The sequence below is a fragment of the Rutidosis leptorrhynchoides genome, chromosome 3 (assembly GCF_046630445.1).
Source record: "Rutidosis leptorrhynchoides isolate AG116_Rl617_1_P2 chromosome 3, CSIRO_AGI_Rlap_v1, whole genome shotgun sequence".
Lineage (NCBI taxonomy): Eukaryota > Viridiplantae > Streptophyta > Magnoliopsida > Asterales > Asteraceae > Rutidosis > Rutidosis leptorrhynchoides.
In genome coordinates, this window is record NC_092335.1 from 149,119,149 (window position 1) to 149,143,893 (window position 24,745).

Sequence of the window (24,745 nt, forward strand, 5' to 3'; positions counted from 1 at the left end):
GGCTCTATTACGATCGAGCCAATCCATACCAACAACGATATCAAAATCGCCCAAAGTCATAGGGATGAGATCAATTTTAAAGTTTTTGGCACCAAAAACAACATCACAATTTTTACACACATCAACCACTAGCACCATCTTGCCATCCGCTATTTCAACTTCCACCAAACGATTTAACTTAGCTAACGGTCTATCAAGTTTAGGCACAAATTTTGGAGACTCAAACGACAAATTTGCACCGCTATCGAATAAAATCCTTGCCGGATTAGAGTTAACCATAAAAGTACCTGAGACAACTTCATTGGATTGCTTAGCTTCATCATTCGTCATCAAATAGTTGCGACCCCTAGCCGTGCCCGCCGTTCTCTCCAATTTCTTAACATGATCATTATTCAACTTTGTGCCCTTCCTTACCACAATTATAGCAAGTAAATTTGTTCGGGCCATTGGTACAATCACGGGCCATGTGTCCCCTTTGTTTACAATTAAAACACGTGGGCCCGAAACCCCCGGAAGCACCCTTCTTCACATTATTTAAGCTTTCAGAGCCTTTCTTGTTCTTTTTATTTGAAAAGTTCGAATGGCTCGAACCTTCAAACTTTCTCTTTGAAAAAGTGAAATCACTCTTCCTCGAAACCTCCGGTTCAAAACCCAGAGCCAACTCGAATAGCTCTTCAAAAGTCTTAGCCATTCCCCGACTAATCTTACCCTTTAACTCATCGTTCAAGGTACGGTTGAAATCTTTCATTAGCTTGTGATCGTCACCAACATTTTCCGGGCAAAAACGAGTCTTTGCCAAAAAGGTAGACTTGAGAGTAACCAAGTCCATTGAACCTTGTTGCAAATGATGCAACTCGTCCGGGATTCTATCAAGGTCAGAAGAAGTTCGGTATTCTTGAAAAAATTCTTTCTTAAACTCCTCCCATGTCAAGCTCATACATTGATCTTCACCATACAAATTGATTTTATCGTCCCACCACAACTTGCCTTCTTCACGTAACACGCTAGACTCATACCTCGTCTTCTTCTCGGGAGGATATTCCGCGGTACGGAAAGCTCCCTCGATATCGGAAATCCAATAAGTGCTTTTCAATGGATCCCTCACCCCATTAAACATCGGAGGTTGAGAATCCTTGAAATTTTTGTAGTGGAAGTCCCGCCTTCCACCCCCACCATTACCTTCACCCCCTTCGCCTCGGGGATAAATGTTTCTAGCCTCTAAAGCCTCCTTTATTGCGGCTTTCATTCGATCGTTAATCATTTCAGTCACTTGTCCATCGACCGACTCTTGGAAGACCTTTCGGACATCGTCAAGAAAATCCTTCTTTAACTTTTTAAAGATGGCCTCAACCTTGGCCGTGAGTTCAACATCCTCACTCGTACCACCGTTATCATTATCGTGTCCGTTTCTCGTCTTCATTCTATAAAACGGAAAAGGTTAAACAAAGAACGAAAAGACATAACATGTAAGTATATACATGTACACCACACTACTCCATCTCGCTCGAAAATCGTCGTACATTACTTGTTTGACACGATTTACACCCGTAACAACGGTAGCTAATCGTTGTTACGCGAGCACGTCGCATTAACTCGCTAGTACAATATCCGTCTTGCTTGATGATTGCTAAACACAATACAAAACAATTAGCACAAAGTTAGTTCACATAAACCAAAGCACTAACAATTCCAGATTAGACCCAAAGTCCTACAAGTCCCGCATAAAGCGCTCACACAATAAAGCCCAAGTCTAGGCACCTATCTCAAGTCACCTAAATCCCTTAGACCATGCTCTGATACCACTTGAAACAACCCAACCCGTATTCCATACGATAAATTTTTTTTTATAATACACATTTACGCGCCAATTAAATATGTAAACCATCCCACAAGTTCCATTTAAACGTACATCAAATTAGATGTTTACAAAAGGCACGAAGGCCATTAATTAAGTTTTATACCAGTTTGACCCACTACAATGATAGTTTATAATCCAAATGACACTCGAGCACGGTTTGGGGCTAAACTACCCAAAACGTTAGGCCAAACTTCAAAAGCTATGCCAAAACCACCCCCTGTCAACATAAATGGGAGACAACTAATCCAACTGTAGGCCCTTACCCTTATCCAAGCCGGAACCTATAAAATGATAAACAACGAGAGGGTAAGCAATGCTTAGTGAGTGCAATAATTATACATACATATATATAACCTATCCATTTGCACACACAATACCAAATGCACTAACAAGTCGTACATTATCACACCACTTCATTAGCATATACTCAACTCAGTATATATAATATTCTAAACAAAAACAACAATCTCAATATGGTTAACCATAACGCTATGGTGCTACCGGCACGTGGTTCACACCATACGCATTTGAGTCTCACTCTTTTATAGTGCTACCGGCACATGGTTCACACTTTGACGCTACCGGCACGTGGTTCACGCCTCATTTTATAGTACTACCGGCACGTGGTTCACACTCGATGATACCGGCACGTGGTTCACATCCTATATCCGTCACATACATGTTATGGCACTACCGGAACATGGTTCATACCATAACATTCACAAATTAATACGCCATATACATGAACGTATAATTATTCCACTCACCTTGTCACAAGGATGATGATTTAGCACTTCCGAGCTTCAACGCAATGTACCTAAATCATTAAGTGCACAATCAATTTCACAACTAGTGGGATTAACCAAAATACTCCCACTTGAGCATTTAATGTCCCAATTTGCATTAAATGACTCAACTACTCACAACCGCCCATAAATGGCAAAGACTCGACTTTAATCACTAAGACTAGTGAATTAAAGTCTATTAACCTCAATTAACACAAAACTTAGGATAATCCATACCCATTTCATCTAATTAGGTCTACTAGTACATTTTGACCCATTTTATATTACTTAGACTCACAATCAAGCCAAACTTACCCATTAACACTTCTTTCATAATTCTTAAAGTGCATTAGTGACTAACAACACCAATTGACACTTACAACCTCAAATCACAAGGTCAAAACCCTAGATTGTGGCTATTAGGGTTTCATTACAACAACATAACTCAAACTCACCCATTTTACCCTCAAATGGGTCATACAAATCTCTAGTAACCCAAACCCTAACCATTAACCAATTAAAACTTAAAACATAAGGTTAGAACTTACCAAGACTATCTTCTTGTAGCTAGTAACAAGGAGAACAACTTTAAATCTCGCTCCTAGGTTTGATTCACAAATCTCCAACTCCAAATCTCAAGATTAAACTAAGTGGGTTTTGTGTTTTGGGAGAGAAATTGGAAAGAAAATAGAAAAGGAAATGAAATAAATGAACTAATGGTGGAGGTTTAATGCTCCCATCAGATCCACATGTTAAATTACCAATTTGCCCCTTAAATTTATTTAATTTGAGCTAAAATTGGGGTCAGAACTGCAGAGGTGCCGCGGCGCGGCCCATTTGTCGCGGCGCGACCTAACGAAGGAAAAATGACCCCTTTTAACTTGACTTCTGATCAGGAATTGCTTTATATGCCACGGCGCGGACCCAATTGTCGCAGCGCGGCGTAAGGCTGTAACTGGACAGTTCGACCGATTTAAACAATTTTCGATTTTATTTGATTTTCACATTCCAAACCCGCTTCCTATATTCACCTAGCCTTCAACAATAGTCTCACAAGACTTACCGCTAACCAAACCCATGATTAAACTTATACATGCACACATTATCAAGTATACATATATGTATATATGTATATATATATATATATATATCTACGCATATATTCATACATTAGTGCATAAGCTAACGAGTTATAAACATACAAATGATTAAGTGAGTACCTTTCGATGCGTACAGGAAAACGGGATGTTACACTATGTTTAATCATGATAAATGATAAGTAAACATTTCATTATGTATATTAACAATGAACTACATATGTAAAAACAAGACTACTAACTTAAGGATTTCGAAACGAGACATATATGTAATGATTATCATTGTAACGACATTTAAATGTGTATATATCATATTAAGATATATTAATATATCATAATATCATGATAATATAATAATTTAACATCTCATTAGATATAATAAACATTGGGTTAACAACACTTAACAAGATCGTTAACTTAAAGGTTTCAAATCAACATTTACATGTAATGACAAACGATGACTTAACGACTCAGTTAAAATGTATATACATGTAGTGTTTTAATATGTATTCATACACTTTTTAAAGACTTCAAGACACTTATCAAAATACTTCTACTTAACAAAAATGCTTACAATTACATCCTCGTTCAGTTTCATCAACAATTCTACTCGTATGCACCCGTATTCGTACTCGTACAATACACAGCTTTTAGATGTATATACTATTGTTATATACACTCCAATTATTAGCTCATAGCAGCCCATGTGAGTCACCTAACACATGTGGGAACCATCATTTGGAAACTAGCATGAAATATCTCATAAAATTACAAAAATATTAGTAATCATTCATGACTTATTTACATGAAAACAAAATTACATATCCTTTATATCTAATCTATATACCAATGACCAAAAACACCTAAAAACACTTTCATTCTTCAATTTTCTTCATCTAATTAATCTCTCTCAAGTTCCATCTTCAAGTTCTAAGTGTTCTTCATAAATTCTACAAGTTCTAGTTTCATAAAATCAAGAATACTTCCAAGTTTACTAGCTCACTTCCAATCTTGTAAAGTGATCATCCAACCTCAAGAAATCCTTATTGTTTATAGTAAGATATCATTCCAAATCAAGGTAATACTCATATACAAACTTTGATTCAATTCCTATAACTATAACTATCTTAATACGAGTGATAATCTTACTTGAACTTGTTTTCGTGTCATGATTCTACTTCAAGAACTTTCAAGCCATCCAAGATCCTTTGAAGCTAGATCATTTCTTGTCACTTCCAGTAGGTTTACCTACTAAACTTGAGGTAGTAATGATGTTCATAACATCATTCGATTCATACATATAAAACTATCTTATTTGAAGATTTGAACATGTAATCACTAGAACATAGTTTAGTTAATTCTAAACTTGTTCGCAAACAAAAGTTAATCCTTCTAACTTGACTTTTGAAATCAACTAAACACATGTTCTATATATATATGATATGCTAACTTAATGATTTAAAACCAGAAAACACGAAAAACATCGTAAAACTGGATATACGCCGTTGTAGTAACACCGCGGGCTGTTTTGGGTTAGTTAATTAAAAACTATGATGAACTTCGATAATGCTAAAAACGAACATATATTTCATAGCATTATTCCTCAAGAAAGACAAGCTTTTAGTTGCAATTGTTCTATTTACAAGTGATATTCGTTTAAATAATAAAAGGTGAAGACAAAAGACAGATTCGACGAATTGAAGACGCAAACGACCAAAAAGCTCAAAAGTACAAAATACAATCAAAGAGGTTCCAATTATTGATAAGAAACGTCTCGAAATTACAAGAGTACAAGATTCAAAACGTAAAGTACAAGATATTAAATTGTACGCAAGGACGTTCGAAAATCCGGAACCGGGACCAGAGTCAACTCTCAACGCTCGACGCAACGGACTAAAAATTACAAGTCAACTATGCATATAAATATAATATAATATTTAAATAATTCTTATAATTATTTATATATTATATAAATAAATAAAAACCGTCGGCAAGAAAGACTCCAAATTGTGTGAGCTGTATTTACAAACTCCGCGACTCGCGGAGTTTGAAGGCAAAAAATGCCGCGAGTCGCGGAGCCCCAAATTCTGCAATTCCCTATAAAGCCAGCCGAATTCTGATCATTTTTCATCATCTAATATCCATCTCTCTATCTATATCGTATATATTTATATTTATATTTTAATTTTAATTTTAATTTTAATTCTAATAATAAGGGTATGTTAGCGAATGTTGTAAAGGTGTAAGTCGAAATTCTGTCCGTGTAACGCTACGCTATTTTTAATCATTGTAAGTTATGTTCAACCTTTTTAATTTAATGTCTCGTAGCTAAGTTATTATTATGCTTATTTAATCCGAAGTAATCATGATGTTGTGCTAATTACTAAAATTGGGTAATTGGGCTTTGTACCATAATTGGGGTTTGGACAAAAGAACGACACTTGTGGAAATTAGACTATGGGCTATTAATGGGCTTTATATTTGTTTAACTAAATGATAGTTTGTTAATGTTAATATAAAGATTTACAATTAGGCGTCTCTATAAATTACCATATACACTCGATCGGACACGATGGGCGGGGTATTTATATGTACGAATAATCGTTCATTTAACCAGACACGGGAATGGATTAATAGCCACTAGAATAATTAAAACAGGGGTGAAATTATGTACAAGGACACTTGGTATAATTGATAACAAAATAATAAAACCTTGGATTACACTCAGTCGACATCCTGGTGTAATTATTAAACAAAGTATTAAAATCTTGTTACAGTTTAAGTCCCCAATTAGTTGGAATATTTAACTTCGGGTATAAGGATAATTTGACGAGGACACTCGCACTTTATATTTATGACTGATGGACTGTTATGGACAAAAACCAGACGGACATATTAAATAATCCAGGACAAAGGACAATTAACCCATGAGCATAAAACTAAAATCAACACGTCAAACATCATGATTACGGAAGTTTAAATAAGCATAATTATTTTATTTCATATTTAATTTCCTTTATTTCATATTTAATTGCACTTCTAATTATCGCATTTTATTTATTGTTATTGTATTTAATTGCACTTTTAATTATCGTACATTTTAATTATCGTAAGTTTATTTTATCGCACTTTTATTATTCATTATCGTTATTTACTTTACGCTTTAAATTAAGTCTTGTATTTATTTTTAATATTTTACATTTGTTTTTAACTGCGACTAAAGTTTTAAAATCGACAAACCGGTCATTAAACGGTAAAAACCCCCCTTTATAATAATAATATTACTTATATATATATATTTGTATTTTTATAAAAGTAAACTAATATAGCGTTAAGCTTTGTTTAAAAAGATTCCCTGTGGAACGAACCGGACTTACTAAAAACTACACTACTGTACGATTAGGTACACTCCCTATAAGTGTTGTAGCAAGGTTTAAGTATATTCATTCTATAAATAAATAAATATCTTGTGTAAAATTGTATCGTATTTAATAGTATTCCCTGCTAAAATTAATAGCTATTTTATATACACCTCGCACGACATCAAGTTATTTTTGGCGCCGCTGCCGGGGAAATCGCTTAAAAGCCGGAAGCGCAACGCTAATAAAAAAAAAGATTTTTAGTTTACTTTTATTAAAATTCGTTTTTATAAAAATACGTTTTAAATATTCGAAAATATAAAAAGAAAAACAAAAATATAAATATTTTTAGGAGTTTGATAAATATTTAAGTTTTATAAAGTTTCTTTAGTTTGTAAAAATATAAGTTTTATTTTATTTATTTTATAAATATATTTTATAAATATAAAAAACTGAAAAAAATATATATATATATATATATATAAATCTAGCTTTAAGATTTTTATTTATAAAATTATAAAGTAATTCTATTTTTATTTTAGTTTTTAAATATAAGTTTTTTTTATATACAAATATTTAGATTTTAAAACAGAAAAATATAAAAACAGAAAATATAAAAAGAAAAAAAGAAAAAAAAAAGCGTCAAATAAAAAACTGTACCTAAGTTGAATTCTGGATCCCCCGCGACTCGCGGAGTTTTCTTCTTGGAATACCGCAACTTGCGGAGCTAACCTGACACGCCGACAGAACCCTAATCAGGCATTAATTACGATTAATTATTATAATTATTATTATAAAACCCTAATTAGGTTTTAATTAAATATTTATTTTAGTTTTTATTAATATTTTGTTTAATTAGTTTAATTAAATTGTAAAATTAATAGTTTTAATAAATAAATAATATAAAAATAATATTTTTATAAAAATTGTACTTTTTACAACTTTTTGTATATTTTTATATTTTGTCCCTTTTTAATCGTTTTAGCGTAATATTTGTATTTTTAGCTCATATTTAGTTTTAAACTTAGTTTTTGCCATAGTTATTTTTACTTCTAGATTTTTAGGCTTTGTCGTAGAATTCCTTAAGTGCTTTTTCTTTAGACTAAGATTTAGGTGCTTTAGAATTTTGCGACGCCTTTTTAAGTTTTAGTTTCTTTTTAAGTTATTTCCATTTGGGATTTAGTTTTTCCTGTAAGTTTTAATATTTTTAGACGACTTTTACCTATGTATCAATTATCATTTCAATTAGTAATCTCAATTTGCGATTATAATTTTAAGTTAGTTGTAGTAATAAGGTTAGGTTAGTCAAGTGTTTTTAAGTTTTATAAGTTTCTTTTATTTTTCCGTCACCTTTTATTTTTCAACCATTTTTCTTTTTCGACCTTTTTCGATGAACTCTTTTTTTTTCTTATTTCTCACTATTCTAGTTTTAGGACATAGATTTTTATTCTACTTCTTATCTAAATTTCTTAAAATTACGAAAATTTATTTTAAGTGGTTAAATTAATAGACATCAAAATTTTCTGGTTCGTAGTAATAGTTGGATTTGTACGTGGACCGGGTTATTGGAGCCAAACAGTCCTCAATTATATTGAGACCAAACGAATCCTGCCCCTCTGCTACATCTTTTGGCTATTCGAAACGTGGGCAAAATCAGAAAAGTTTATTGATTGGATAACTTATTATAATTTTTCTTTCCTTTTTAAAACTAATAGGATATTCAGTGAATGCACCGAGCAAGACGTTCACCACCTTTTGTACGTTCACCACCTGTAACTAGATCAAGACATTTAGCAAATATTACTGCCATTGATTTCTCTTTAGAATCGTCATCCAGTCGACCAAGTACTTCAGTTCAAATTTCCGATAATCCATTTTTTGAACCCGACCTCACAATTGAGAATCCGGAGAATATTCAGGAATGATTCATAGATCCTGAACCACTAAACTTTCCTCCGGAACCACCAATCATTCAAACAGAGATTGTTGAGGAATGAACCATAAAATCAGAATCCTCTAGTGATTCCGATTCAACAAATTCAATTATGGAGAGTCTGGAACCTTTAAGTATGGAAGACCGAATGAGAGCTAAACGCACTGGCCAAGGTCACGCAATTACTCATCCAGACATTAATGCGCCAGATTATGAAATCAAAGGACAAATTCTACACATGGTGACTAATCAATGCCAATTTAGTGGTGCGCCGAAGGAAGATCCAAATGAACATCTTCGTACCTTTAATAGGATCTGCACACTATTTAAAATCCGAGAAGTGGAGGATGAACAGATATATCTCATGTTATTTCCCTGGACTTTAAAGGGAGAAGCCAAAGATTGGTTGGAATCGTTACCTGAAGGGGCGATTGATACATGGGATGTTTTAGTTGACAAATTTCTTAAACAATTCTTTCCTGCATCTAAAGCCGTAAGACTTCAAGCAGAAATTGTTACGTTTACACAGAAGCCAAATGAAACTCTATATGAGGCGTGGACAAGATATGGAAAGTTATTAAGAGGATGTCCGCAACATGGTTTAGACACCTGTCAAATAGTACAAATATTTTACCAAGGATGCGACATCACTACAAGGAAAGACATAGATATAGCAGCTGGTGGTTCTATTATGAAGAAAACCGAAACTGATGCTTACAAAATTATTGATAACACTGCTTCCCACTCACATGAGTGGCACCAAGAAAAAGATATCGTTAGATCATCTAAAGCAGCTAGAGCCGATTCTAGCCATGACTTAGATTCCATTTCCGCAAAGATAGATGCTGTCGAGAGACGAATGGAAAAGATGACTAAAGATATTCACTCAATACGAATTAGTTGTGAGCAGTGTAGAGGACCACATTTGACAAAAGATTGTCTCAGTATTGAATTAACAATGGAACAAAGAGAGAATATTTCATACATAAACCAAAGGCCTGGAAATAATTATCAGAATAATTATCAACTGCCAAGACCGATTTACAATCAAAACCAGAATTATAACCGAAATATTCCATACAACAACCAACAAGGTCCTAGCAATCAACAAGTATCCAATAATACTTACAATCAGCAAAGACCTAATTTTCAAAACAAACCACCACAACAAACCGATGATAAAAAGTCGAATTTAGAAGATATGATGACGAAGCTAGTTGAAACTCAAACGCAGTTTTTCACATCTCAGAAACAAACCAATGAACAAAATGCTCAAGCATTTAGAAATCAACAAGCTTCTATTCAAAATCTGAAACAAGAAGTAAGTAACCTAGCAAGGTTAATAGGTGAAAGAAAACCGGGAAGTTTACCTAGTGATACAAACGCTAACCCCCGGAATGAAACAGCTAAAGCCATTACCACAAGAAGTGGTACAACACTTAAACCACCTGAAATACCTGTAACTTCTGATGAAGCTATTCCTACTCCACAAGAACCACAACCTAATCAAGATAAGGAAAAAGAACCGGTAGTTGAAAAGGTTAATGAAGATAACACAGTTAAGGCTAAACCTTATGTTAAACCATACCAACCACCACTTCCTTACCCGAGTAAAATGAAGAAAGAGAAACTTGAAGCCGAGCAATCCAAATTCTTGGATATGTTTAAACAGATAAATGTAAATCTTCCTTTCATTGATGTGATTTCAGGAATGCCTAGATATGCTAAATTCTTGAAAGATCTAATCTCAAATAGAAAGAAAATGGAAGAACTCTCGGCTGTTACTATGAATGCTAATTGTTCAGCAGTGCTGTTGAATAAGATACCAGAAAAATTATCTGATCCAGGAAGTTTCACAATTCCATGTTTTCTGGGTAGTCTTAGTTCAATAGAAGCATTGGCAGACTTAGGTGCTAGTATAAATCTAATGCCATATTCACTATACGCAAAACTAGACCTTGGAGAATTGAAACCAACCAGAATAAGCATACAACTAGCCGATAGATCAATAAAATATCCTAGAGGGATAATGGAGAACATGCTAGTTAAAGTTGGTACTTTAGTATTTCCAGTAGATTTTGTTGTTCTGGACATGGAAGAAGATTCTCAAGTTCCTCTCATATTAGGAAGACCATTCTTAAACACGGCTAAAGCAATGATAGATGTGTTCGGTAAGAAACTGACCCTAAGTATAGAGGATGAGAGTGTTACCTTTTCAGTTGATAGAGCAATGCAACAACCACAATTTGCAGATGATACATGTTATTATATTCAAACTATAGATGCACATGCAGAATTGTTAGAAGAATTTCCAGAATTACAAGGAACGGGAGAATGTTCTTTAGGAGAAGGTAATGAACCAATTGATGAAGCTGAAATGTTAGCTACAATTATAGCTAATGGATATGAACCAACAACAGAAGAAATCCAAATGCTAAAAGAAGAAGACAGATATCGATATAAATCATCGATAGAAGAACCTCCAAAATTAGAGTTAAAGCCACTTCTAAACCATTTGGAATATGCTTATTTACATGGTGAATCTGAATTACCTGTAATAATATCGTCTTCTCTTACTGAAAATGAGAAATCACAACTCATTTCTGTGTTGGAAGCTCATAAACCAGCCATTGCATGGAAGATTCATGATATTAAAGGAATAAGTCCTTCGTATTGCACACATAAAATCCTTATGGAAGAAGGTCATAAAACGTATGTGCAACGCCAACGAAGACTAAATCCTAATATGCAAGATGTAGTTAAGAAAGAGATTATTAAACTGCTAGATGCAGGTCTAATTTATCCAATTTCTGATAGTCCATGGGTAAGCCCAGTTCAATGCGTGCCTAAAAAGGGTGGCATGACTGTCATTACAAATGAGAAAAATGAGCTTATTCCTACTAGGACTGTAACAGGATGGCGTGTATGTATTGATTATAGAAAATTAAATGACGCCACCAGAAAAGATCACTTTTCCTTACCTTTCATAGATCAAATGTTGGAAAGATTAGCCGGAAATAGTTACTATTGTTTTCTAGATGGATTTTCCGGATATTTTCAAATTCCAATAGCACCCGAAGATCAAGAGAAAACCACATTCACATGCCCTTATGGTACTTTTGCTTACAAACGCATGCCATTTGGACTTTGCAACGCCCCTGCAACCTTTCAAAGGTGTATGATGGCGATTTTTCACGACATGATAGAAGAATGCATGGAAGTTTTCATGGATGACTTTTCAGTCTTCGGTGATACATTTGAATCATGTCTAGTTAATCTGGAACGAATGCTTATTAGATGCGAACAATCAAATCTAGTATTTAATTGGGAGAAATGCCATTTCATGGTTAAAGAAGGCATCGTTCTTGGTCATAAAATTTCAAAAGAAGGAATTGAAGTGGATAGAGCTAAAGTAGATGTAATTGCTAAACTTCCACATCCCACCAATGTTAGAGGAGTTAGGAGTTTTCTAGGGCATACCCGTTTTTACCGACGTTTCATAAAAGATTTTTCTAAAATTGCCACTCCTATGAATAAACTCCTAGAAAAGGATGCTCCATTCATCTTTTCAGATGAGTGTATCAAATCTTTTAATATTCTTAAAGAGAAACTCACTAATGCGCCGATCATGATAACACCAAATTGGAATCTACTATTTGAACTAATGTGCGATGCAAGTGATTTTGCAATGGGAGCCGTTTTAGGACAAAGGATTGAAAAACGATTTCAACCTATATATTATGCTAGTAAGACATTACAAAGAGCACAAACGAATTATGCAACTACTGAAAAAGAACTCCTTGCTATTGTCTTTGCTTTTGACAAATTTCGATCATATCTCGTTCTAGCAAAAACGGTGGTCTATACCGACCATTCTGCTCTTAGATACCTATTTTCGAAACAAGATGCTAAACCAAGATTAATCCGTTGGATCTTACTCTTACAAGAGTTTGATATTAAAATCCGAGATAAAAGAGGAGCAGAAAATCTCGCCGCTGATCATCTTTCTCGTCTTGAAAATCCCGAATTAGAAGTTCTAAATGAATCGGCCATACAAGACAACTTTCCTGACGAATATCTATTGAAGATAGATTATAAAGAAATTCCATGGTTTGCAGACTATGCAAACTACTTAGTTTATGGATTCCTTGAAAAAGGATTATCGTACCAAAGACGAAAGAAATTCTTCAGTGATATAAAACACTATTTTTGGGAAGATCCACATTTGTTTAAAAGTTGTCCCGATGGAATAATACGCCGATGTGTATTTGGAGATGAAGCTAGTAAAATATTAAACCATTGTCACACAGGACCAACAGGAGGGCATTATGGGCCTCAACTAACAGCAAGAAAAGTTTATGATGCTGGATTCTATTGGCCTACAATTTACAAAGACGCACACCTTCTTTGCAAATCCTGTGATGCATGTCAAAGGGCCGGAAAAATAAGTCAACGTGATGAAATGCCACAAAATGTTATCCAAGTATGTGAAGTATTTGACATTTGGGGTATTGACTTTATGGGTCCATTTCTAAAATCTCATAATAATCTATATATACTCGTAGCCATTGATTATGTATCTAAATGGGCGGAAGCACAAGCTCTCCCAACTAACGATGCACGAGTTGTAGTCAACTTTTTAAAACGTCTTTTTGCGAGGTTTGGAACACCGAAAGCTTTAATAAGTGATCGGGGTACTCATTTCTGTAATAATCAACTTGAGAAAGTTCTTAAAAGTTATGGAATAACTCATAAAATCTCCACCGCATATCATCCACAAACAAGTGGACAAGTTGAAAATACCAACCGAGCTTTAAAACGTATTCTAGAGAAAACCGTAGGAACGAATCCGAAGGAATGGTCCATTAAATTGGAGGATGCACTCTGGGCTTTTAGAACAGCCTACAAAACTCCAATTGGAACCACACCTTTTAGACTTGTTTATGGAAAAGCATGTCATCTTCCAGTAGAAATTGAACACAAAGCATTTTGGGCTTTGAAGACATGTAATCTTGATTTACATGAAGCTGGACGTCTACGATTAAGTCAACTAAACAAATTAGAAGAATTAAGACATGAAGCATACAATAATTCGTTAATCTATAAAGAAAGAACGAAGAAATGGCATGATAAAAGAATCAGAAGTTCAAAAGAATTTAAAGAAGGAGACAGAGTTCTTCTTTTCAATTCACGATTCAAGCTATTTCCTGGAAAATTGAAGTCAAGATGGTCTGGACCATTCATAGTTAAAAGAGTTTTCCCATACGGAACGATAGAATTGATAAATTCAAATGGGATTGAATTTAAAGTTAATGGTCACAGAGTTAAACACTACATAGATAGTCCGATGAAAGTCGACAACGAAGTTAATCACAATTTCGACACCACAGCTAACTAAGTGTGGGACGAATCAAGTCTTTAAAGGATAATATGTATTTCTGTTAGAGTTAGATTGTCTATTTTCGTGTAGTTCTCGAAAATGGAACCCGAATGGTCTTTCCCTAGCAGACCCTAAGGAACTAGTCTTCTCCCCCCATTCTGAATTTTTATTTTTTTTAGGTTTTTACAAAATGAAGACTGCCTGTGAACTAAACCATGGTCTAATGCTACACGCTTTGATCACTAAACGTAATAATGACACACTACCGAGTGAAATAGTATCAGTAATCAGAGAAAGAATGGACGGAGTTAGAAAAGAATCCAGATGCGAAGATAATAAGTTACAATTTGGTAAAGGAAAATCAAAATCCGCAGCGAAAAGAAGAGCACGACACCTAGAAAGATGTCAAAAATGCGGAAAATGGTCACATGGAGGTAAATGTTCAAATAATCAAACCTATTCAAATACCGAATTTGTTACTTTATGCAGAGACGGACCGTTCATATGTTTAGAAGAAAAGACACTGAATGCTCGAGGTTATGCCTATGTAGCTATGGAAAACCAATTAAACCGAATATCTTATGAATGGGATAGATCATATAAATAAGAAATCTATCTCACAGGTAAGTCTGTACAGTCTGTATTTTTATTTTTTATTTTTAACCTTTTGATAATAAACGCTAATTTGTTTGGTATAAAGTATTAAATTGGTATTGAATAAAATTAGGTTTGTCGACCGAAATTATTGATATCATTCAAAAATTTATTACATCACTGCGAAATTTAACGTTTATTCTTAAGGTATAAATATCTTTAATCAATCAACCCAAAATATTTTAAAAATTCGTCATGAGTTAAATTAGGTCTTGGAACCGAAATTACTTTACCGAAAAGAGGGGCGCATATTTTTGATAATATTTGATTGATTAAAGTGGGATAAAAAGCCAAAAAGATTTTTAATTTTATTTTTACCATATTTTTAAAATTAATATTTAAATCTTAAATTAAAAATATTTTGCAAACACCGGTAAAGGGTTATTCCGGAAAACTTATCTAGGGTAAAAACTAGATTTAATTTTCAAAAGATCAAGTGTTTTCATAAAGATCCAATTTCCTTAATGGATCTAAATTTTTATAGTCATGTGAGACTGTAAACCATATCGTTATTACCATTGTTTATACCGCCGTATAGAAATCACTGATGTACAAAGTGTGAAGAATAAAGAAGTGATTCTAGTATTTCAAGACGATATTGCTTGAGGACAAGCAACGCTCAAGTGTGGGAATATTTGATAATGCTAAAAACGAACATATATTTCATAGCATTATTCCTCAAGAAAGACAAGCTTTTAGTTGCAATTGTTCTATTTACAAGTGATATTCGTTTAAATAATAAAAGGTGAAGACAAAAGACAGATTCGACGAATTGAAGACGCAAACTACCAAAAAGCTCAAAAGTACAAAATACAATCAAAGAGGTTCCAATTATTGATAAGAAACGTCTCGAAATTACAAGAGTACAAGATTCAAAACGTAAAGTACAAGATATTAAATTATACGCAAGGACGTTCGAAAATCCGGAACCGGGACCAGAGTCAACTCTCAACGCTCGACGCAACGGACTAAAAATTACAAGTTAACTATGCATATAAATATAATATAATATTTAAATAATTCTTATAATTATTTATATATTATATAAATAAATAAAAACCGTCGGCAAGAAAGACTCCAAATTGTGTGAGCTGTATTTACAAACTCCGCGACTCGCGGAGTTTGAAGGCAAAAAATGCCGCGAGTCGCGGAGCCCCAAATTATGCAATTCCCTATAAAGCCAGCCGAATTCTGATCATTTTTCATCATCTAATATCCATCTCTCTATCTATATCATATATATTTATATTTATATTTTAATTTTAATTTTAATTTTAATTTTAATTCTAATAATAAGGGTATGTTAGTGAATGTTGTAAAGGTGTAAGTCGAAATTCTGTCCGTGTAACGCTACACTATTTTTAATCATTGTAAGTTATGTTCAAACTTTTTAATTTAATGTCTCGTAGCTAAGTTATTATTATGCTTATTTAATCCGAAGTAATCATGATGTTGGGCTAATTACTAAAATTGGGTAATTGGGCTTTGTACCATAATTGGGGTTTGGACAAAAGAACGACACTTGTGGAAATTAGACTATGGGCTATTAATGGGCTTTATATTTGTTTAACTAAATGATAGTTTGTTAATGTTAATATAAAGATTTACAATTGGGCGTCCCTATAAATTACCATATATACTCGATCGGACACGATGGGCGGGGTATTTATATGTACGAATACTCGTTCATTTTGAAAGGACCCGTTCATATACATTATAAACGATTCACCATAGTTGATTACATTGCGAGGTATTTGACCTCTATATGATACATTATACAAACATTGCATTCGTTTTTAAAAGACAATCTTTCTTTACATCGAAAATTGACAGGCATGCATACCATTTCATAATATCCACTATCCAACTATAAATTGATTTAATAATAATCTTTGATGAACTCAATGACTCGAATGCAACGTTCTTCGAAATATGCTATGAAAGACTCCAAGTAATATCTTTAAAATGAGCAAATGCACAGCGGAAGATTTCTTTAACACCTGAGAATAAACATGCTTTAAAGTGTCAACCAAAAGGTTGGTGAGTTTATTAGTTTATCATAATCATTTATTTCCATCATTTTAATAGACCACAAGAATTTCATTTCCAGTTCTCATAAATATACGTCCCATGCATAGAGACAAAAATAATCATTCATATGGTGAACACCTGGTAACCGACATTAACTAGATACATATAAGAATATCCCCATCATTCCGGGATCCTCCATCGGACATGATATAAATTTCGAAGTACTAAAGCATCCGGTACTTTGGATGGGGTTTGTTAGGCCCAATAGATCTATCTTTAGGATTCGCGTCAATTAGGGTGTCTGTTCCCTAATTCTTAGATTACCAGACTTAATAAAAAGGGGCATATTCGATTTCGATCATTCAACCATATAATGTAGTTTCGATTACTTGTGTCTATTTCGTAAAACATTTATAAAAGCGCATGTATTCTCAGTCCCAAAAATGTAAAGAGTAAAAGGGAGCAAATGAAACTCACCATACTGTATTTCGTAGTAAAAATACATATAACGTCATTGAACAAGTGCAAGGTTGGCCTCGAATTCACGAACCTAAATTAATTATATATATTTATGTGTTGGTCAATATTTGTCTAACAAATTAGGTCAAGTCATAGTGTACCACAATCCTAATGCTCGAGACTAATATGCAAAAGTCAACAAAAGTAAATTTGACTCAAAATAATTTCCAAAAATCTATACATGATTAATATATAGTTTAAATATCGTCGTTTTATATTTTTAAATATTTTTAAAAGATTTAATAGAGTAAATAATATAATTTATTTATTAATAAATAAAGTTTTATATTAAATTTATATAATAAAATATACGTTTATATATATTAAGTAATAAAATTTATAGGGTTCATTTAATATCATAAAGATAATATGATAGGTACTATTAAAGTAAGTTATTACACATAGTAAAATATGTTTGTATCACATATTTATTTGATAAAATAATATCTATAATGTTAGTAAGTAAAAGTTGTATTATTTTGTAATAATAATTATTATTATAAAAATATCAATATTTATAATTACCAAGATGACATTATGATAAAACGATAATTCTAATTATGATAACTTTAATATTTACAATAATTTTTAATATTATCTTTAAAATAATAATTCTATTTAAAATAATAATAATAATAATAATAATAATAATGATATTTTATAGTAACAGTGACATTTCTATTAAAATGATAATTTTTGTTAAAATGATAGTTTTAATACTAACGATACTTTTAATAATAATAGTAATGATAAAAATAATAAGAATGATAATTTTATCTAAATCAATATCATATAATATTTTAATTTCATCATGATACTCTTACCCATTATTTCCTAATCGTTTCGTTTAATAGCTTTTAATTGTCTTTTATATCGTGTTCATAATAATGATAATAATAGTAATCAAAATAATTAGGTGTTACAAATATTTGTTTTAATTACACTAATATTAATAATGATAGTTACTATGACATTATTAACGATAATACTAATAATTATCTTAATGATAATATAGTAATAATAATAATAACAATAACAATAACTATTTTTAAATAATGATATATATTAATAATGATAATAATAATAATAATACCAATAATAATAATAATAATAATAATAATAATAATAATAATAATAATAATAATAATAATAATAATAATAATTGGATAATAATAATACTACTAATTATAACTTTAACGATAATAACGATAGTAATAATAAAATAAAATAAAAATAACATTTTTAATGATAAATCCCTTTTATTGATAAAGATAATAATAATGATAATAATAAGATAAAACTAGAACGACGATAAAAATGACGATAATAATAATCATTTTTTAATAAAAATATCGAAAATTCAATTGATTATAACTTCTAATCCGTTCATCGAAACCATTCGATATCTAAAGGAAAAGTTCTTAATTTTTCGCTAGCTTTCCAAGGACATGCATATCTTATACCTTATCTCAACCGCAAGTGTAACTAATTCAAGATTCAACCTAACCTGTCTAAGGGGAATATCAAAAGTACAAGCATGTATAATCTTAAATACTCGAGCACTAGTCAGGGATACACTATTAGTATGTAAAAGTTAAATTATGAGTACTCACGTATCAATATTGAGATTCAATATTGCAGGAAAGGTACGTAGACGCAACGGAAATGATAAACACTATATTGACCTCACGAGCATACCCATGAACCATACTCAATCACCTCCATAGCTATAACCCATAATTTCCTTAATCCTATCCCACTCGAAAAATAACTTCGAAATCACTCGGACAGCACTCCGTCGTAATATTTTATGTATACTAATAATATCTTGAAATAATACGGAGTAAATATATATATGTAAATCGATTGAGAGAGTTTAGAGAAAAATATTTTTAAGTTTCTATGAAATAATAAAACCTATTGAATTCTATTTATAATAGATTTTTGAATTATAGAAGTGAATTATTAAAGTATGAATTATTAAAGTGAATTATTAAAGTATGAATTATTAAAGTGAATTATTAAAGTATGAATTATTAAAGTGAATTATTAAAGTATGAATTATTAAAGTGAATTATTAAAGTATGAATTATTAAAGTGAATTATTAAAGTTAAAGTAAAGTAAAAATAAAGTAAAGGTAAAGTTTAAGTATAGTAAAAGTATAAAACTATGTACGTATAGTACGCGTATAAATATATATAATATTAATTTAAATCGTTATATATACTTAATAAAATAAAATATAAATATCGTTATCTTTATCATCCTAGTTAAGTAATGAGTTGTCAAAAGTGGTTCTAGATATTTATATACGTTTTAATAATAAAGTTCTTTTTAAACTGAAAACGTTTTTGTACGTTTGAAACTAAATAGATCAATCGAGTCTTTATGAGATTCAATCTTCCACTATCCTTTGTCTAGTTCTCAATGATTCACAATTTATTCTTATTTATAAATTACTTTACCATTTTCCGAATATTGTTAAAATGGAAAGATTTCTCAAATCAACGTGGGCCTTTCAACAGAGACTTGTAATCATAATTCAATATATCTGATAATTCAATCATTTGATCTTATCTTCTAATTCCATTGATAAACATTTTGAAACAGATACAATCATATAAAGTATTTAATCTAATATTTTTGTTTACATTTCAAGTTATAATATATACACATATTCATATACAATCATATTCGTTTAATGGTTCGTGAATCGTTGGAACTTGGTCGAGGTTGAATGAATGTATGAACATAGTTTAAAATTCTTGAAATTTAACTTAACAAATATTGCTTATCGTGTCGGAAACATATAAAGATTAAAGTTTAAATTTGGTTAGAAATTTCCGGGTTGTCACAGTACCTACCCGTTAAAGAAATTTCGTCCCGAAATTTGCGTGGAAAGGTCGTGAATGATAATAAGTATGTTTTCATGATGCATACGGGCTGAAAATTAGAGTTTTATCATCAGCGAATAATTTGGATAAACAATCCATTTATATGAAGAGTACGAATGAAGCTAACATAGAAGAGTGAAATGAGTAAGTGTAGATTCATCTTATCATTTGACGTAAATATGATTGATTCCCAGATTTCAAGGGATTTGAAGAAAATCTTCTTAATAAGATTTGACTCTCCGGTAATCAAGGGAATTAGGATCCGCTTTAAATGCGATCGTCCATTTTAATTGTTCTGTCGGAGATTTTCTTATAAATTCACCTCCTTCGTTTCCTTACAACTCACACCTTCTGTTGATGCATTTTATGCAAGTCCCTAGACATCTACCCACGTCCATTGCAGGTACAACAGTTTACAGGCCACCATGATTGCTCGTTATTATCCTATCCATGTTTGTATGTGGTTACAGGAACAGCAGGAATGAGATTTAGATGTTTGATTATGTTAGACTTAGTCAGACGTACGAGTGAAGCCTCACTAGTACGGCTGACAGGCTCATACGCACGGTTGATGCTGAGCTAAGTCACAATTACAACCTAAATGAGAAGACACGAGTGAGTGATCACCCGTACGGCTGATGAAGCCAACTCGTACGTGTGATGAATGAATCGTATGGGTGAGTCAACAGCACAGGTATATAAAGTCTTATGTTCTTCATTTTAGGTTAAGCCTCTCATTTGTTACACACACTCATATCTAGTGAGCTCCTCCGATTCTCTCTCAGTCCAAATCACCCAGGTGGTGAATAATAGCTCTAGGTGTTGATCTAATCACACTTGATTTAGTTGTGGTTTGACTAAATTAATAAAAAAAACTTAACCTATTCACTAGAGGGTTTGATTCACTTATTCCGCCATTGTGTGAGTTAAATCTGTTGATTTCTAAGTTCCTAGTCATGTTTCATCTCCTTCTATTCTTTCCCCCTCAACTCATATTTTAAAGTATTCATCAATATGCTCCATCCAGTTCTGATTCTCGATATACTTCTAACTTTCATATCGGTCATTCTTCTTTTTCATCTACCGCCGGAAGAATCTATTTACTTCTACTATACTCTTGGGTTTATAGTGTTTCTAGTTCTCCCGTGTCTTTATATTGCTATATACATCGATATATATGGTTTATAATTTCTGGTTTATCGTTGGGCTTTATATGTTCCCTTATATTTCAAAGTCTCTGCTTCTGTCTTCTATAATCATTATCATTCACATTTAATGCTCTCTTTTATTTGCTGCAATTTATACCCCAATTTCTAGTTCGGAGTTTTGTCCTTTCGTTTCTTCTTCTTGCGATTAAGCACCGATTATAATGGTCCAGAATTCACAGATATGAATTTCAGAATGAACATTGTTAATGTTCTAGGAAGGAAATTGTGATGGCACGATCTTGACTTGTCAAATTACTAGAATACCTTGGAAAAGGCCGAATCATCAAGAAATATTTTCTTGATATTTTAGAGGTTAAATAGAATACAAGAGTCGTATAACATGGCACATGATGATGTTATGATCTGTGAATCATCACGTTCCATTTAGAAACTCAGCATGACTTACTGTAATATAATCACGTTGATCAAGTGTCATTATATTATACTAATTCATGCTTCAGTTCCCAACACTACTTCAAAATATTCCTATTTTAAACTTGAATGTTTCAGAATTTAGAAACTAAAATAGTTTCTTTTATGATGTAATACAGATAGCGCGAAGAGGTAAATGATTTCAAATAAGAAAAATTAAGAAAATATCTTCAGAAATATGGAGGATATTTATAATGAAAGATATGATGATATTTTAGAATTTCTAATATCAGAGGATGATGAAGAATATTGTCCGCAGGGATTTAGAGTCAGGAGCAAGGTATTCGTTAATGACTTTAGTAGGTACTGAATCATTTGGATCCTTTGAAGTCAGGTTCAGTCTTTGTAATTTGTCCACAGCCTCCTTCCTATTTTGCTCAATCCATTTTCCAGTTCCAAAACTTCTCTTTTTCTGCACTTTGCCAGCACACTTCATCATTATCATCCAGCTTTTACCGTTTAAAGTTGTTTATAGTTTTTGCTGCTTCATCAGCATTTTTTTTTCCATTTTCGGAGAACCAATTCGTAGTTCGGAGTGTTTTTCAGAAACTTCACATTCAAATTAAGTCCAGAAGATAGACGTTATATATACACATATAACTGTTGGCGTAGACATGCTGCGAGATTTCAAAATACTGATTGCTAATTCCCAATGATTTGTATGGCAATTCTCATTACAAGATGCGAATGAGTAAATGATGGGGTTTCAATAAATAATTATAATGACTTTTTGGAGAGGCTAAAGTCAAAGGGTAATGAAGTTGTTGGTACATCTGCTAATAATGTGGTGGAATGTAAAAGGTTCCCTGGTAACGATGGTGTATATCTCAAGGTTATAATAAAGTTAGTCTGACTGAAAAGTCGAAGTTGACTTGCTGGAGCTGTGACAAAACTGGCTACTTTGAATAGGAGTCGCAAAGTTATTTTTGTTAATAAATGCCAAAGAATCTGACGCGGATACGTTGTTTAAACTTTTACTTTGGTTTCAAGAGTTTTTTTCGGGTACATAACTGTGGGTAACATGTGGTTGGATCATCATCTCGATTGCTCATCATTCGAAGTGTCTTCAGAAATTTTTGAAGGGTTTGAACACAGATTGTAATCGTTAACATACATTTGATGTTCTAACACAGTTTTGAAGTCAAAATATAGCTTGTGAAAGATGTAAGGATCTAAGAGTGATGATTTTGGTCATATCTCAAGTTGAATTTTGAGATTTCAAAATCAGAATATGTAATTAAATTTTGAATGAGTATGGTTGTTTTAATTTCTATAAAAGAATGTATATTGTTGTGAAAGTAGGGAGTATAATGGATGATTTGCTGAATCAGATTCGAAGAATGTAACATATTATTTGTGAATTTATATATCTCTCGGGTATTACCTACCCGTTAAAAAAAAAATTTCACAATTAATATTTTGTACAAAAGAATTTTATTACAGTCTTTATGAAAATATATATATATGTATATTTTCTTCAGATGTAACATAGATTTAATGAGTTAATGTTAAATTAAACTCATTTGATTTACGGTTGAAACTAGAATTGAATAATCCCTAAAGGCTTTAAAAAGTACATAACTTTTACGCAGTATTTCTTTAATGACATTGAAATTATGAATCAATACTTCGTTATTTGTTGATGTATGATGTTCGGTTCGTGAAATTCTTGTGAATTTCGCAAAGTACGAATGATGTTATCTGAAAAGTTTCGGGTACATCGATGATGAAAGTGTAAAATCAAATATATACTTGATTTATTATGAATTGGAATTTGTTGAATTGCAACAGAGATTGTAGTTAACGCTGGTTAAGTTGCGGCCGAAGGACGTACATTATTGTATATTTGTAATATGAATTAACCGAGTAGTTAAGATTCACACACAATAGCTTATCACAGAAAGATTTATTTCAAAATATATATATATATATATATATATATATATATATATATATATATATATATATATATATATACATATAATTTCTTCAGAGGGAATGAGTTAATTCTTCATAACTCGTTGATACAATATACACGTTATTGATTCGTAATGATGTCCATAGTGATTCTTGAACTGACGGAGTTTGTGATGTTATCGGTGTTGTTGATTCGGATGATGACTGTATTGACGATGCTGGTAACGCTGACGGTACTGTTGATGCTGTTGGTAAATCAAGTTTAGCTTGTTAATCACACACCATTTTTGTCAGGTTTCTACTCTTCCTTCTTTCATTTTGGTTCGCTTAACTGATTTATGGTTAGGGCTAGATTAGATAATCTCTAAGACTTTAGAGATTACATAATCGCCGCGGAATGTTTCTCCAATGAAGTTATGAATTAATACTTCGTCAGTTATTGTTGTTGGTACTCCTTGGTATCTATGGTGCGTATGACGTTGATGCTCGTGGGACAGATTGTGAAGTTGAGGTTTACGACACGGTTGTGGTTGGAGGTGGTAATGGTACTGTTGGCGTTGATGATGGTGGTACTGGTTATGCTGCTGATGCTGCTGCTGGTGTTTGTAATCTCTGCACCATATTCTCCAAAGCCACTACCCGAACGCGAAGCTCGTTGACTTCTTATATTACAACGG